The sequence below is a fragment of the Triticum dicoccoides genome, chromosome 1A (genome assembly GCF_002162155.2).
Source record: "Triticum dicoccoides isolate Atlit2015 ecotype Zavitan chromosome 1A, WEW_v2.0, whole genome shotgun sequence".
Lineage (NCBI taxonomy): Eukaryota > Viridiplantae > Streptophyta > Magnoliopsida > Poales > Poaceae > Triticum > Triticum dicoccoides.
In genome coordinates, this window is record NC_041380.1 from 482126017 (window position 1) to 482144578 (window position 18562).

Consider the following 18562-nt stretch of genomic DNA (forward strand, 5'->3'; position numbering starts at 1 on the left):
CCATTACTGATGGCGCTTGGAGAATAAGAGGTTTTACCAGGTGAGGGGGAGGCGCATCGCCTCTTCCGCCCTTATAAAGGGACAAGAATTCACAATCTTCACCCATACCTTCTTCCCCACTCATTACATTCTGCTCAGGCTCCAACGTGCGAGCATTCACCTCCTCCACCCACAAAAGGTCTTCCAAAGATGGCTGGATCCGGAGCAGGAGGCAAATGGATGGCCTCCACCGTCCGAGAGAAGGATATCAAAAAGCTTCGGCAGGCCAGGTATCTGGCCAAGAAAATCGGCCACAGTCTCCCGACGGCGGGACAGATCATCCCCACTCCGGAACCCCACGAGAGGGTTGTATTCCTCCCTCACTTTGTCCGCGGGCTAGGATTTCCCCTTCACCCATTCGTGCATGGTATCATGTACTATTATGGGATCGATCTTCACGATCTGTCCCCTAATTCCTTCCTCAACATCTCGACATTCATTGTCGTGTGTGAGGCTTTTCTCCGTGTTTCGCCACACTTCAGTTTATGGTTGAAGGTCTTTAATGTGAAGCCCAAGGTGGTGAGCGGCGAGCACGCCGAGTGCGGGGGTGCTATGGTGAGCAAGATGCCCAATGTCATATGGCCAACGGGAACCTTTAATGATTATGTCAAGGAGTGGCAACAATAGTGGTTTTATATACATCACTGAGCCAAGCGGTAAGGAACGGGCCGCTTCTCCCGTGTTTCGATCCGGCGCCCCTCTGCGGCTTACGTCCTGGGTCAAGAAAGGACTGGATTGGTCCTTGTCCGACGAACTGTCGATGCTCCAGACGCGCGTTAAAGATATGGGAGATAAGAACACTGAACTCGTCGATGTAGTCCAGGTGATGTTAGTCCGCCGAATACTGCCTTGTCAACACCGGACTTGCAATCTATGGGAGTTTGATCCAGCCAGGGACCAAACCTTGCGAAGGCTCTTCGGCTCGTTGCATGAGGACATTTGGAAGGTGCTTTTTAAGTCCAGCAAATCATGGCCGGACTCCGCCGAAGACCGCGGGTACCAACTGTCCCGCCCTGCAAGTTCGGTGAGTTTATCAAACTTTTCCATCCACATGACCCAAAGGAAGCGCTTGCCGCGTGTTCATTCAACTTTCACAGAGCTGGATGAAGAAGGCGGAGCGGATCTATTGTCCGGCCCCGCTGCCCGAAGACCCGGCCATCCCACTTCTGACGAAGATGCTGGTCCCGGCGCCTTACAAGGTGCCGAAGAAGACGGCCGAGAAGGAGGCTAAAAAGATCCAGGGCGGCCTTCGTCATCGCGGCACTTCAGGCACAATACCCGAAGGCTCTGATGCCCAGTCCACCTTCAAAGAGGACGAAAAGGAGGAGGGAGATGAATCCCCTGCGGAGGGAAGAAGGAAGAGGACGGCCTCCGCATCCTTGGAGGCCGAACTACCCGAAAGAGGAAAAATTCCTCGTCAAGAGGAGTCTCCTGCCGCCACCGACAGCGGCCCGGCATGGGATCCCAGGGCCCAGCCCCTGGTGAACTCGTGAGTATATAAAATCCGAATACGTTTAAGCATCCGGACTCATCATGGCTTAGTATTTTAACCTAAGTCATATATTTCTTATAGTCCGGCGAGGTCCCATACCGAACAATCCTCATCGGAGGACCTGCTGAGCTCAAACGCTGTGGAGAGCGGGACGCCCCCGAAGGACCCTTCCCCCAAGCAGGTGCCAAACACCAAGGCCTCGTCCCAAAAGAACCCCGGCCAAGGAGAAAAGGAAAAAACCGTGAAGGCAGTGCCTGGAGGTCTAACCGCAGGGGCTGGAGACGTGGGGAAAAAGATTCCGCCGGCAACCTCTGTCCATCTAGAAGTGTTGGATGCTTTGTTGGTGGCGCTACAAGATGCCTCCATCATTGATGAACACCGTGCCCTGATGGGCGCAGTGATTGAGAAAATTCAGTCGACCGAGAGTGGACTGAACGAAGCCTATATCAGTCTTATAAAAGGCTTTGAGGTATGTTTTATGAGTTATCGAAGAGTGTCATAGTATAGATAGTAGCCCCTGATACACTGTTCGGTGAAAGAAAGAACCGGACAGGGGATCGAATTCATGATCTCAGGAAGACTCACTAAATGACATTGATTTCTCTCCTGTTTCAAGCAGATACCTGTAGCGGCTGCTGCCTCTCACACTTCGGAGATCGCCGGACTTAATCAAAGTCTGGAGCGGGCCAGAGAAGAAATTGGCCGATTGCAAATGCAGTTGAGGGATAAACAAGGTATGCCCTAGTATTATGTGCATTTATTGTGAGATAAATGTTCAGTATGAAGTAAGCCGCATAATTTGTGCTAGGAGTTGTGACCGAAGTCAAGGCCCTCAAAAGGGTCATTGCCGAGGCCGAGAAAAGGTGGCCACGGAGCGGGCTCTTCATGAGAAACACGAAGCCAGAGTTATTAAAGCTGAGCAGGAGCTGCGAGAGGCCGTAAGTAAATGCGAGGCCTTGGAGCAGAGTTTAACAGAGAAAGAGTCCGAACTCACCAAGGCACGCCAAGCCACGAGCGACGCCCAGGGGGAAACCCAAAGCGTGCTGCAGGGGATCCAAGAGGCGAGGAAGATCGCGGCGGGTAAGCTTTTCCCATGCAAAGAAAATATTTGAAGGGAAAACTATGTTTCTGATTGTGAATCCGGACTTTTCAGGTGTATTTGCCGAGCTACCGCACAGTATATCAGATGTCGCACACTTCTACCGAGCCGAAGGGAGGAACACCGCCGATAAGCTTTTTTGGTCTTAGTATTTGGCACCGAATTATCCGGTGCCTTTTGCCGATCAACTGAAACAGCTGATCGATCTGCATAAGGCGGCGGAACTAGCCATGAAAGATGTGGTTATCCGGCTATGGCCTACCGAACCGATTCCAAGCAGCTACTTCGGGCTCGTAAGGCGGCTTATAAGCGCTTGCCCTCGACTTGACGTCATCAAGCGGTCAGTCTGTATAGAAGGAGCGCGAATGGCCTTCGCCCTTGCAAAGGTGCACTGGGGGAAGATGGATGCCGAAAAGCTGGTGACCGAAGGACCGCCAGAGGGGAAGGAGCACCGCAAGCCCGAATCATATTATAAGAGTGTCCTGAAAGGATCCTACCTTGCGGCGGAGCTATGTACCAAGGACATTATATTTCCCTGAATGTGGATCATGTTCTCCGTTGTAATGTTTAAACAAGGTCGTTGATATGTCGCCTGTTATATAAAAGTTTACCCTCCTGTGCAGACGTTTGTATATTAAGGCTGAGAGTTGGCCAGTCGTCGGCTTCTACCCCCACGTAAGGAGTACGGGGGTGTTCGGGATAAACCTGAGCACTCTTTATCCCAGTTTTTGGTCCTCCGAGGGAGGTGCTCGGCACAACGAACCAAGCAATCGGACTATAGGGCTTTATCACTCTCACTTAGCCAGAGGAGTTTAGTATGGTCGGTGCAGCCCCGTGTGTTCGGAAGACCGTACTAGGGGCTCTATAAGCGCCTGATCGAAAAAACTGATCCATCGCACGCTGCATTGGTTATGGCATTATGCGGGAGAAATCCTTAAAGATTTTGTGACCGCTCGAACAGCTGACCATCTCTCGCCGTATCATGACAGTCAGTTTTCGGCTTTCTCTACTAAGGTGCTCGTCCGGAAGAACCGGCACACAATCGCAGTAGTTCTCCCAGTGCTACCTTAGCCGATATAGCGGAACGTAAGGTACCAAAACATAGGAGCCGGGGAAACCCAACTATTTGACCCAAGACATGATTCGGAGCTGATGCATATAATGCTATAAGTTCGGGGTGCCGAACTTCCGTGAAGGTGTTCGGACTTTTATTGCTGTGTTACGGGGAAGACGAAGCCCCTGGCATATTTAGGGCATACCACTGTGTACGGATGCCATTTGACGAAATGATTTTGATAAGAAATAACCGGCAGGTAAACATCATATGAATCCACATGTTGTATAAATAATACGTACATGCGTATGGTACAAGTAATGTGATAAAAAAAAGGAGTTGTGATAGCAGAACCTGCTACGACCAGGGGGAAGAGGTAGAGTGCGGGTTCGTATTGTAGCCAGACGTTCGCTGCGGGGAATGTCTAAGGATCCCCAGACGCGTTCGAGCTGCCTCTGTGGAGTCCGTCCTGGTCGGTGCAGAGGTGAACCTGCGAGGGAAATATAAGAAATGTTTGTGTGCCGGAGGGCGGTTGAGCCGCTGAGTTCGGCCTGTCGTGGCCTTCACCGGAGTGTTAAATTGAACCCTGGACGAGCCGAAGTATCCTTCCACGAAGTAGTTCGGAGCCCCTTGACGGCGCCCGGGAGCCTAGGTGTCGAATCGAGGTTCGGCTGCAAGGTGCTGCTCGGTGTTCCTGCTGCTAAGGCAGTAATGTATTTGTCCTCCTGTGTTAGGAAATCTGGGCTCTTCGTTGCTATCGCCACTTTGAGACCCCTCTTCGTGTTTGGCGCCTGCCTTGTCGGCTTGTTTGAAGACCCGACATTCTCTGTTGGTATGGGTGGCTGGCGTTTCTGGGGTGCCATCAATTTGGCATTGGCGAGCGAGTATGCGGTCCAGACTGGATGGACCCAGATTTGTATTTTTGGGCGGCCCTTTCCGCTGACCGGGCTTTGAGACCCCGAACCCAGCATTAACTGCCATATTAGTGGTATTATCACCATATTTGCAGCCCTTGTGTTTGTTGCGTCGTGGTTTGCCGTTGGCATCTTTGTTATCCGGAGTGCCCGGATTCCTGGATGTGTTGTTGCTGCGAGCCAGCCAGCTATCCTCGCTCGCGCAAAAGCGGGTCATGAGTATCGTGAGGGCTGCCATAGACTTCGACTTCTCCTGGCCGAGGTGCCGGGCGAGCCACTCATCGCGGATGTTATGCTTGAATGCCGCTAAGGCCTCTGCATCCGAATAGTCGACAATTTGGTTTTTCTTAGTCAGGAACCGTGTCCAGAATTGTCTGGCTGATTCTCCTGGCTGCTGAGTTATATGGCTCAAGTCATCAGCATTCGGTGGTCGCACATAAGTGCCCTGGAAGTTGTCAAGGAATGCGTCTTCTAGATCCTCCCAACTGCCGACGGGGTCTGCTGGCAAGCTATTCAGCCAATGCCAAGATGGTCCTTTGAGTTTTAGTGGGGGGTACTTGATAGCATGTAGATCATCACCGCGAGCCATGTGGATGTGGAGGAGGAAATCCTCAATCCATACAGTGGGATCTGTTGTACAATCATATGATTCGATATTTACGGGTTTAAAACCCTCCAGGAATTCGTGATCCATAACTTCATCAGTGAAGCATAGGGGGTGTGCGGCGCCTCTATGCCGAGCTATATCACGACGCAGTTCATATGAGTCTTGTCTGCTGTATGCGGCCCGGCTGGATTTACCTTTGGTGTATCCAGCGCGACAATCATCGTCATGCGTTGGCACACGCGCCCGTGACCCATATATTGACCTTGTGAGTTTTGCCCTGCTGTCCAATACATCTTGCAAGTCCCGTGTGTTGCCCCAGGCCTTGGTATTTTTGATTGAGTGGCGGCGGGGTGCGGGCTGAACTTCAGGCTGAAATGCCTCTTTGGCTCGGCCACGCGGTGGCCGGTCAGCCGCATCGTACACTGGTGATGGAGGTTTCAATGCTTTCTTCTCGAAGTGATGTAGCAACCTGCGTTTTGGGTAACTCTTGGAGGGGCGCTCGAGTTCGTATTCCTCGGCCGCAAGGACTTCGGTCCATTTGTCTGCTAGCAAGTCTTGATCAGCTTGAAGCTGTTGTTGCTGTTTCTTCAGGCTATTTGCTGTGGCCATAAGCCGGCGCTTGAAGTGCTCCTGCTTGACGGGATCCTTAGGCACAATAAGTTCTTCGTCGCCGAGGCTCACTTCGTCTTCGGAGAGAGGCATGTAATTGTCCTCCTCCGGTTCTCCATCTGCTGCCTGCTCTGGAGGGCTGCTTGTTCATCCTCCGGCTCTACATCGTGTTGGAGGGGATTGTGGTTATCCTCGGCACTATCCGGAGTGTTATTATCTCCTGTGCCGGTATCACTACTTTTTCTGTGACGGGACTTAGAACAGCGCCGCTGACGTCGGTGCTTGGGTTGCTTCTTGGAGGGGTCATCCTCCGCTGTCTCGTCGATATTGCCTTCTTTAGGGGTGTCCACCATATATATGTTGTATGATGAGGTAGCGGTCCAGTGCCCTGTGGGCGGTGGTTCCTGCTCGTCTCATGCATCTTCGTTCATGCCGTCGATGTCTTCGGAGTCGAAGTTAAGCATGTCGGTTAAGTCGTCGATAGTGGCTACCAAGTGGGTGGTGGGTGGGCAGCGAATTTCTTCGTCATCCGCATCCCATTCTAGCCGAACATAGTTCGGCCAAGGTTCTCCTGACAGGGAGAGAGACCTTAATGAATTTAGCACATCGCCGAAAGGCGAGTGCTGAAAGATATCCGCGGAGGTGAACTCCGCGAAGTCAGCGTCTGGCTCTATCGCGGCTGAGAACGCGGCCTCCATGGCGGGGTCTATCCCTCCGTTCTCGGATGGCGCGATTTGCTCCGAATTGAAGGCCGGAGTAGTTGCAGATGCGATCTCCCGAATACTGTCCGACGGCGGAGTTATGTCTTGCTCCCAGAGTTGTTGTTATTTTTTCCTTTTTTAGGGTTTCAAAGAAAAGGAATATCAAACGGAGTCCAAACGGAATGAAACCTTCGGGAACGTGATTTTTGGAACAAACAAGATCCATGAGACTTGGACCCTACATCAAGCAACCAACAGGGAGGCCACTAGGTAGGGGGCGCGCCTACCCCCCAGGCGCGCCCTCCACCCTCGTGGGCCCCCTGTTGCTCCACCGACATACTTCTTCCTCCTATATATACCTACGTACCCCCAAATGATCAGATACGGAGCCAAAACCCTAATTCCACCGCCGTAACTTTCTGTATCCACGAGATCCCATCTTAGGGCCTGTTCCGGAGCTCCGCCAGAGGGGGCATCAATCACGGAGGGCTTCTACATCAACACCATAGCCTCTTCGATGAAGTGTGAGTAGTTTACCTTAGATCTTCGGGTCCATAGTTATTAGCTAGATGGTTTCTTCTCTCTTTTTGGATCTCAATACAAAGTTCTCCCCCTCTCTTGTGGAGATCTATTCGATGTAATCTTCTTTCTGCGGTGTGTTTGTTGAGACCGATGAATTGTGGGTTTATGATCAAGTTTATCTATGAACAATATTTGAATCTTCTCTTAATTCTTTTATGTATGATTGGTTATCTTTGCAAGTCTCTTCGAATTATCAGTTTGGTTTGGCCTACTAGATTGATCTTTCTTGCAATGGTAGAAGTGCTTAGCTTTGGGTTCAATCTTGAGGTGTCCTTTCCCAGTGACAGTAGGGGCAGCAAGGCACGTATTGTATTGTTGCCATCGAGGATAACAAGATGAGGTTTTCATCATATTGCATGAGTTTATCCCTCTACATCATGTCATCTTGCTTAAGGCGTTACTCTATTCTTATGAACTTAATACTCTAAATGCATGCTGGATAGCGGTCGATGTGTGGAGTAATAGTAGTAGATGCAGGCAAGAGTCGGTCTACTTGTCTCGAACATAATGCCTATATACATGATCATACTTAGATATTCTCATAACTATGCTCAATTCTGTCAATTGCTCAACAGTAATTTGTTCACCCACCGTAAAATACCTATGCTCTTGAGAGAAGCCACTAGTGAAACCTATGGCCCCCGGGTCTATCTTCATCATATTAATCTTCCAATACTTTGCTCTTATTTTACTTTGCATCTTTATTATAAAAATACCAAAAATATTATCTTATCATATCTATCAGATCTCACTCTCGTAAGTGACCGTGTAGGGATTGACAACCTCTTATCGCGTTGGTTGCGAGGATTTATTTGTTTTGTGTAGGTGTGAGGGACTTGCGCGTAGCCTCCTACTGGATTGATACCTTGGTTCTCGAAAACCGAGGGAAATACTTACGCTACTTTGCTGCACCACCCTTTCCTCTTCAAGGGAAAACCAATGCAAGTGCTCAAGAGGTAGCAAGAAGGATTTCTGGCGCCGTTGCCGGGGAGGTCTATGCAAAAGTCAACATACCAAGTACCCATCTCAAACCCTTATCTCCCACATTACATTATTTGCCATTTGCCTCTCGTTTTCCTCTCCCCCACTTCACCCTTGCCGTTTTATTCGCCCCCCCTCTCTCTCTATCCTCCCTCTCTTTCTCTATTTGCCTCTTTTTGCTGTTCCCCGTTTGCTTGTCGTTATGGCGAGTCCTCTCTCTTCTCCGTTGTCTCCCGAGAATGAAGTTGTAAATTTTAAGCAAAGGGAGGGAGAAAATCTAAAAGACGCTTGGTATAGAATTTGCAATGCTCAAAATAGATCTACCAGGAAGCAATCTAATTCCGTTCTTCTTCACAATTTTTATGTAGGCACTACTCCTTGGCACAGATATAACCTTGATACCATTACCAGAGGGAACTTCTTGGGTAGCCATACTTTTGATTCTTATAATGCTATGATAGATTTGTTTGGCTCACCACCTCTTTTGGTTAATGGAACTATGTTAACTTTGGAGCATGTAATGCAAAAAATTGAAATTATCGAAAATAAAGTTGCTACTGTTGAGTTAATTGAAAATTTCGATAAAAAGATCCACAACGAAATTACCCAATATGGATCTAAAGTAGGAGTAACTTTGAAAAATATTAAAGAGAAGGAACCTATAGTTAATGAAAGAATAAATCACGACTCCACTAGAATCTATAAACTTGAGGGTATCATTACCAACTTGGGAACCTCTTTTTCTTCTGTAAAGAATACTCCAAGTCCTCCAACTAAAATTGCCAAGCTTATGTATGTTCCTAAAAATAAAGGTGAATCCTCTAGCAAAGAAACCGCGGATCTCAAATCTATAAGTGTTCATCTGAATCTTTTTGCTATCATTAAGGAACCATTTGCTGCTAATGATATTTTTCAATCTTGTGCCTAAAAGTTTGATAATCAATAAAAAGAAAGAAATTCCTAAGGACGGTAGATGCCCCATTGAAGAATTACCCACCAAAGATGGCAATACCTAGATCTATCCTTGCTTTTTATGCCTAGCTAGGGGCGTTAAACGATAGCGCTTGTTGGGAGGCAACCCAATTTTATTTTTATTCCTTGATTTTTGCTCCTATTTAGTAATAAATAATTTATCTAGACTCTGTTTTGGTTGTTTTTTTGTGTTTAATTAGTGTTTGTGCCAAGTAGAACCGTTGGGAAGACTTCGGGAAAGTCTTTTTAATCTTGCTGTAAAAAAACAGAAACTTTAGCGCTCACGAGAACTGCTGCCATTTTTATTTGGAAAGTGCTATTTAGTTAATTATTTTTGCATATGATTAATAGATAAATTCTTCACGTCCAGAAATTTATTTTAGAATTTTTGGGGTTCCAGATCTTGCGCTAGCTACAGATTACTATAGACTGTTCTGCTTTTGACAGATTCTGTTTTTCGTGTGTTGTTTACTTATTTTGATGAATCTGTGGCAAGTAAAATAGTTTATAAACCATAAAGAAGTTGGAATACAGTAGGTTTAACACCAATATAAATAAAGAATAATTTCATTACAGTACCTTGAAGTGGTCTTTTGTTTTCTTTCGCTAACGGAGCTCACAAGATTTTCTACTTTAAGTTTTGTGTTGTGAAGTTTTCAAGTTTTGGGTAAAGATTTGATGGATTATGGAACAAGGTGTGGAAAGATCCTAAGCTTGGGGATGCCCATGTAACCCCAAAGATAATATAAGGACACCTAAAATCCAAAGCTTGGGGATGCCCCGGATGGCATCCCCTCTTTCGTCTACTTCTATTGGTAACTTTACTTGGAGCTATATTTTTATTCACCACATGATATGTGTTTTGCTTGGAGCGTCTTGTATGATTTGAGTCTTTATTTGTTAGTTTACCACAATAATCCTTGATGTACACACCTTTTGAGAGAGAGACACATGATTCGGCAATCATTAGAATACTCTATGTGCTTCACTTATATCTTTTGAGTTATATAGTTTTGCTCTAGTACTTCACTTATATCTTTTAGAGCACGGTGGTGGATTTATTTTATAGAAACTATTGATCTCTCATGCTTCACTTAGATTATTTTGAGAGTCTTAAATAGCATGGTAATTTGCTTAAATAATCCTAATATGCTAGGTATACAAGATTAATAATAAAATTCTCTTTTGAGTGTGTTGAATACTATGAGAAGTTTGATACTTGATAGTTGTTTTGAGATATGGAGATGGTGATATTAGAGTCATGCTAGTTGAGTAGTTGTGAATTTGAGAAATACTTGTGTTAAAGTTTGTGATTCCCGTAGCATGCACGTATGGTGAACCGTTCTGTGATGAAGTCAGAGCATGATTTATTTATTTATTGTCTTCCTTATGAGTGGCGGTCGGGGACGAGCGATGGTCTTTTCCTACCAATCTATCCCCCTAGGAGCATGCGTGTAATACTTTGCTTTGATAACTTGTAGATTTTTGCAATAAGTATATGAGTTCTTTATGACTAATGTTGAGTCCATGGATTATACGCACTCTCACCCTTCCACCATTGCTAGCCTCTCTAATACCACGCACCTTTCGCCGGTATCATACACCCACCATATACCTTCCTCAAAACAGCTACCATACCTACCTATCATGGCATTTCCATAGCCATTCCGAGATATATTGCCATGCAACTTTCCACCGTTCCATTTACTATGACACGCTCCATCATTATCATATTGCTTTGCATGATCATGTAGTTGACATTGTATTTGTGGCAAATCCACCGTTCATAATTTTTTTCATACATGTCACTCATGAGTCATTGCATATCCCGGTACACCGTCGGAGGCATTCATATAGAGTCATATCTTGTTCTAAGTATTGAGTTGTAATTCTTGAGTTGTAAGTAAATAAAAGTGTGATGATCATCATTATTAGAGCATTGTCCCAGTGAGGAAAGGATGATGGAGACTATGACTCCCCCACAAATCGGGATGAGACTCCGGACGGAAAAAAAGAGGCCATGAAAAAAGAGAAAGGCCCAAATAAAAAAATGAGAGAAAAAGAGAGAAGGGACAATGTTACTATCCTTTTACCACACTTGGCTAGCATATTCCAATGATGGGCTTCCTCAAAATGCCCTAGGTCTTTGTGAGCAAGCAAGTTGGATGCACACCTACTTAGTTTCTTTTTGAGCTTTCATATACTTATAGCTCTAGTGCATCCGTTGCATGGCAATCCCTACTCACTCACATTGATATCTATTAATGGGCATCTCCATAGCCCATTGATACGCTTAGTTGATGTGAGACTATCTTCTCCCTTTTTGTCTTCTCCACAACCACCACTCTATTCCACCTAAAGTGTTATGTCCATGGTTCATGCTCATGTATTGCGTGAAGATTGAAAAAGTTTTGAGAATGTCAAAAGTATGAAATAATTGCTTGGCTTGTCATCGGGGTTGTGAATGATTTAAATACTTTGTGTGGTGATGATAGAGCATAGCCAGACTATATGATTTTGTAGGGATAACTTTCTTTGGCCATGTTATTTTGAGAAGACATAATTGCTTAGTTAGTATGCTTGAAGTATTATTATTTTTATGTCAATATTAAACTTTTGTCTTGAATCTTTCGGATCTGAATATTCATACCACAATTAAGAAGAATTACATTGAAATTATGCCAAGTAGCATTCCACATCAAAATTTCTGTTTTTATCATTTACCTCCTCGAGGACGAGCAGGAACTAAGCTTGGGGATGCTTGATACGTCTCCGACGTATCATTAATTTTTGATTGCTCCATGCTATATTATCTTCTGTTTTGGACATTATTGGGCTTTATTATACACTTCTATATTATTTTTTGGGACTAACCTATTAACCAGAGGCCCAGCCCAGAATTGTTGTTTTTTGCCTTTTTTAGGGTTTTGAAGAAAAGGAATATCAAACGGAGTCCAAACGGAATGAAACCTTCGGGAATGTGATTTTTGGAATGAACAAGATCCATGAGACTTGGACCCTGCGTCAAGCAACCAACAGGGAGGCCACAAGGTAGGGGGCGCGCCTACCCCCCCCCCCTTCCAGGCGCGCCCTCCACCCTCGTGGGCCCCTTGTTGCTCCACCGGCGTACTTCTTCCTCCTATATATACATACGTACCCCCAAACGATCAAATACGGAGCCAAAACCCTAATTCCACTGCCGTAACTTTCTGTATCCACGAGATCCCATCTTGGGGCCTATGCCGGAGCTCCGCCGGAGGGGGCATTGATCACGGAGGGCTTCTACATCAACACCATAGCCTCTCCGATGAAGTGTGAGTAGTTTACCTCAAACCTTCGGGTCCATAGTTATTAGCTAGATGGCTTCTTCTCTCTTTTTGGATCTCAATACAAAGTTCTCCCCCTCTCTTGTGGAGATCTATTCGATGTAATCTTCTTTTTGCGGTGTGTTTGTTGAGATCGATGAATTGTGGGTTTATGATCAAGTTTATCTATGAACAATATTTGAATCTTCTCTGAATTCTTTTATGTATGATTGGTTATCTTTGCAAGTCTCTTCGAATTATCAGTTTGGTTTGGCCTACTAGATTGATCTTTCTTGCAATGGGAGAAGTGCTTAGCTTTGGGTTCAATCTTGCGGTGTCCTTTCCCAGTGACAGTAGGGGCAGCAAGGTGATACGTCTCCAACGTATCTATAATTTTGATTGCTCCATGCTATATTATCTACTGTTTTAGACATTATTGGGCTTTATTATCCACTTTTATATTATTTTTTGGGACTAACCTATTAACCGGAGGCCCAGCCCAGAATTGATGTTTTTGCATGTTTTAGGGTTTCGAAGAAAAGGAATATCAAACGGAGTCCAAACGGAATGAAACCTTCGGAGACGTGATTTTCTCATCAGATAAGATCCAGGAGACTTGGACCCTCCGTCAAGAAAGCCACGAGGTGGTCACGAGGATAGGGGTGCCCCCCTAGGGTGCACCCCCTGCCTCGTGGGCCCCTCGAAGCTCCACCGACGTACTTCTTCCTCCTATATATATCCACGTACCCCCAAACGATCGGGGACGGAGCCAAAAACCTAATTCCACCGCCGCAACTTTCTGTATCCACGAGATCCCATCTTGGGGCCTATTCTGGAGATCCGCCAGAGGAGGCATCAATCACGGAGGGCTTCTACATCATCATCCAAGCCCCTCCGATGAAGTGTGAGTAGTTTACTTCAGACCTACGGGTCCATAGCTAGTAGCTAGATGTATTCTTCTCTCTTTTTGGATCTCAATACAATGTTCTCCCCCACTCTCGTGGAGATCTATTCGATGTAATCTTCTTTTTACGGTGTGTTTGTTGAGACCGATGAATTGTGGGTTTATGATCAAGTCTATCTATGAATAATATTTGAATTTTTTCTGAATTCTTTTATGTATGATTGGTTATCTTTGCAAGTCTCTTCTAATTATCAGTTTGGTTTGGCCTACTAGATTGGTTGTTCTTGCCATGGGAGAAGTGCTTAGCTTTGGGTTCGATCTTGCGGTGTCCTTTCCCAGTGACAGAAGGGGCAGCAAGGCACGTATTGTATCGTTGCCATCAAGGATAACAAGATGGGGTTTTTATCATATTGCATGAAACTATCCATCTACATCATGTCATCTTGCTTAAGGCGTTACTCTGTTTTTAACTTAATACTCTAGATGCATGCTGGATAGCGGTCGATGAGTGGAGTAATAGTAGTAGATGCAGAATCATTTTGGTCTACTTGTCTCGGACGTGATGCCTATATACATGATCATACCTAGATATTCTCATAACTATGCTCAATTCTGTCAATTGCCCAACAGTAATTTGTTCACCCACCATAGAATACTTATGCTCTTGAGAGAAGCCACTAATGAAACCTATGGCCCCCGGGTCTCTTTCTCATCATATCAATTTCCATCACTTTATTATTGCTTTGCTTTTACTTTATTTACTTTGCATCTCTATACCAAAAATACCAAAAAAGAATATTATTTATCATCTCTATCAGATCTCACTTTCGTAAGTGACCGTGAAGGGATTGACAACCCCTAAGCGCGTTGGTTGCGTTGAGCTATTGTTTTTGTGTAGGTACGAGGGACTCGAGCGTAGCCTCCTACTGGATTGATACCTTGGTTCTCAAAAACTGAGGGAAATACTTATGCTACTTTGCTGCATCATCCCTTCCTCTTCGGGGAAATCCAACGCAGTGCTCAAGAGGTAGCAAGAAGAATTTCTGGCGCCGTTGCCGGGGAGTCTGCGCAAAAGTCAACATACTAAGTACCCATCACAATCCCTATCTCCTGCATTACATTATTTGCCATTTGCCTCTCGTTTTCCTCTCCCCCACTTCACCCTTGTCGTTTTATTCGCCCTCTCTCTCTATCCTCCCTCTCTATTTGCCTCTCTTGCCCGTTTGCTCTTTGTTTGCTCGTGTGTTAGTTTGCTTGTTTGTCGCGATGGCTCAAGATAATACTAAATTGTGTGACTTCACCAATACCAATAATAATGATTTCCTTAGCACTCCTACTACTCCTCTTACCGATGCTAAATCTTGTGAAATTAATACTGCTTTGTTGAATCTTGTCATGAAAGATCCGTTCTCCGGCCTTCCTAGTGAAGATGCCGCCACACATCTTAATAGCTTCGTTGATTTGTGTGACATGCAAAAGAAAACTGATGTCAATAATGATATTGTTAAATTGAAGCTATTTCCTTTTTCGCTTAGAGATCGTTCTAAAACTTGGTTTTCGTCTTTGCCTAAAAATAGTATTGATTCATGGAACAAGTGCAAAGATGCTTTTATCTCTAAGTATTTTCCTCCCGCTAAGATCATCTCTCTTAGAAATGATATTATGAATTTTAAACAACTTGATCATGAACATGTTGCATAAGCATGGGAGAGAATGAAATTAATGATACGTAATTGCCCTACTCATGGTTTGAATTTGTGGATGATTCTACAAAAAAAATTATGCCGGATCGAATTTTGCTTCTAGAAATATTTTAGATTCGGCCGCGTGAGGCACTTTTACGGAAATCACTTTAGGAGAAGCTACTAAACTCTTAGATAATATTATGGTTAATTATTCTCAATGGCATACTGAAAGATCTACTAAAAAGTTGCATGCGATATAAGAAATTAATGTTTTGAGTGGAAAGATGGATGAACTTATGAAATTATTTGCTAATAAGAGTGTTTCTTCTGATCCTAATGATGTGCCCTTGTCTACTTTGATTGAGAATAATAATGAATCTATGGATGTGAATTTTGTTGGTAGGAACAATTTTGGTAACAACGCATATAGAGGAAATTTCAATCCTAGGCCTTATCCTAGTGATCCCTCTAATAATTATGGTAATTCCTACAACAATTATTATGGAAATTATAATAAGATGCCCTCTGATTTTGAATCTAATATTAAAGAATTTATTTCTTCACAAAAGAATTTTAATGCTATGATTGAAGAAAAATTGCTTAAGATTGATGATTTGGCTAGGAACGTTGATAGAATTTCTCTTGATGTTGATTCTTTGAAACTTAGATCTATTCCACCTAAGCATGATATCAATGAGTCTATCAAAGCCATGAGAATTTCAATTGGCGAGTGCAAAGAAAGAACCGCTAGGATGCGTGCTAAGAAAGATGCCTTTATAAAGGCGTGTTCTTCTAGTTCCTATGAAAATAATGATGAAGATCTAAAAGTTATTGATGTGTCCCCTATTAAATCTTTGTTTTGCAATATGAATCTTGATAATGATGGGACTGAATATGATCCACCTTTACCTAGAAGGCGTTCTAAGAATTCGGAATTTGTTGATCTTGATGCTAAATTTGATAAAAGTGGGATTGAAGAAATTAAAACCCTAGATGTTGCTAAACCCACTATTATGGATTTCAAGGTATTTAAATATGAAAATTGCTCTTTTATTGATTGTATTTCCTTGTTGCAATCCGTGCTAAAATCTCCTCACACTTATAGTCAAAATAAAGCGTTTACTAAACATATCGTTGATGCCTTGATGCAATCTTATGAAGAAAAACTTGAATTGGAAGTTTCTATCCCTAGAAAACTTTATGATGAGTGGGAACCTACTATTAAAATTAAAATTAAAAATTATGAGTTTTATTCTTTGTGTGATTTGGGTGCTAGTGTCTCTACTATTCCCAAAACTTTGTGTGATTTACAAGATTTCCATGATTTTGATGATTGCTCTCTAAACTTGCATCTTGCGGATTCCACTATTAAGAAACCTATGGGAAGAATTAATGATGTTCTTATTGTTGCTAATAGGAATTATGTGCCCGTAGATTTTATCGTCCTTGATATAGATTGCAATCCTTCTTGCCCTATTATTCTCGGTAGACCTTTCCTTAGAACGGTTGGTGCAATTATTGATATGAAGGAAGGGAATATTAGATTTCAATTTCCATTAAGAAAGGGCATGAAACACTTCCCTACAAATGAAATAAAATTACCATATGAATCTATCATGAGAGCCACTTATGGATTGCCTACCAAAGATGGCAATACCTAGATCTATTCTTGCTTGTTATGCCTAGCTAGGGGCATTAAACGATAGCGCTTGTTGGGAGGCAACCCAATTTTATTTTTATTCATTGATTTTTGATCCTTTTTATTAATAAATAAATTATTTAGCCTCTTTTTGGTTGTGTTTTTTGTGTTTAATTAGTGTTTGTGCCAAGTATAACCGTTGGGAAGACTTGGGGAAAGTCTTGTTGAACTTGCTGTAAAAAACAGAAACTTTAGCGCTCACGAGAACTGCTGTCATTTTTATTTGGAAAGTGATATTTAGTTAATTATTTTTTCAGATGATTAATAGATAAATCCTCACGTCCAGAAATTTATTTTATAATTTTCGGGGTTCCAGATCTTGCGCTAGCTACATATTACTACAGACTGTTCTGTTTTTGACAGATTCTGTTTTTCATGTGTTGTTTGCTTATTTTGATGAATCTATGGCTAGTAAAATAGTTTATAATCCATAGGGAAGTTGGAATACAGTAGGTTTAACACCCATATAAATAAATAATGAGTTCATTACAGTACCTTGAAGTGATCTTTTGTTTTCTTTCGCTAACGGAGCTCACGAGTTTTCTACTTTAAGTTTTGTGTTGTGAAGTTTTCAAGTTTTGGGTAAAGATTTGATGGATTATGGAAAAAGAAGTGGCAAGAGCCTAAGCTTGGGGATGCCTATGTCACCCCCAAGATAATCTAAGGACACCGAAAAGCCAAATCTTGGGGATGCCCCGGAAGGCATCCCCTCTTTCGTCTACTTCTATCAGTAACTTTACTTGGAGCTATATTTTTATTCACCACATGATATGTGTTTTGCTTGGAGCATCTTTTATGATTTCAGTCTGTGCTTATTAGCTTACCACAATCATCCTTACTGTACAGACCTTTTTAGAGATCCATACATGATTTGGAATTTGATAGAATACTCTATGTACTCCACTTATATCTTTTGAGCTTTATAATTTTGCTCTAGTGCTTCACTTATATATTTTATAGAAACTATTGATCTCTCATGCTTCACTTAGATTATTTTGAGAGTCTTAATAGCATGGTAATTTGCTTTAAATCCTAATATGCTTGGTATGCAAGATTAATAATAAAACCTTCATATGAGTGTGTTGAATACTAAGAAGAAATTGATGCTTGATAATTGTTTTGAGATATGAGGATGGTGATATTAGAGTCATGCTAGTTGAGTAGTTGTGAATTTAAGAAATGCTTGTGTTAAAGTTTGTGATTCCCGTAGCATGCACGTATGGTGAATCGTTATGTGATGAAGTCGGAGCATGATTTATTTATTGATTGTCTTCCTTATGAGTGGCGGTCGGGGACGAGTGATGGTCTTTTCCTACCAATCTATCCCCCTAGGAGCATGCGCGTAATACTTTGCTTTGTTAACTTCTAGATTTTGCAACAACTATATGAGTTCTTTACGACTAATGTTGAGTCCATGGATTATACGCACTTTCCTTCCTTCCACCATTGCTAGCCTCTCTAATACCGCGCACTTTTCGCCGGTATCATACACCCACCAAATACCTTCCTCAAAACAGCCACCATACCTACCTATCATGGTATTTCCATAGCCATTCCGAGATATATTGCCATGCAACTTTCCACCGTTCCATTCATTATGACACGCTCCATCATTGTCATATTGCTAGCATGATCATATAGTTGACATCGTATTTGTGGCAAATCCATGTCAGGACCGGTTTTTTTCGGGATATTAATTTCCCAAAAGAGGCCCTTGTGCTCACCAGCCCCAGGATTATTGTTAGCTGATGAGACACCAACTTGTTACAGAAACTCCAAGCAAACTACAAAATATATAGTACAAGACCATTCTGGCCTATGGGTACAACAATTGGTTTCTAGTGGTTGATGGCGGAAGCGGTTTGCGGATCATCAGCCTCTATGGGACTCCATTTCCCACAGGAACAGCTGACCGGGAT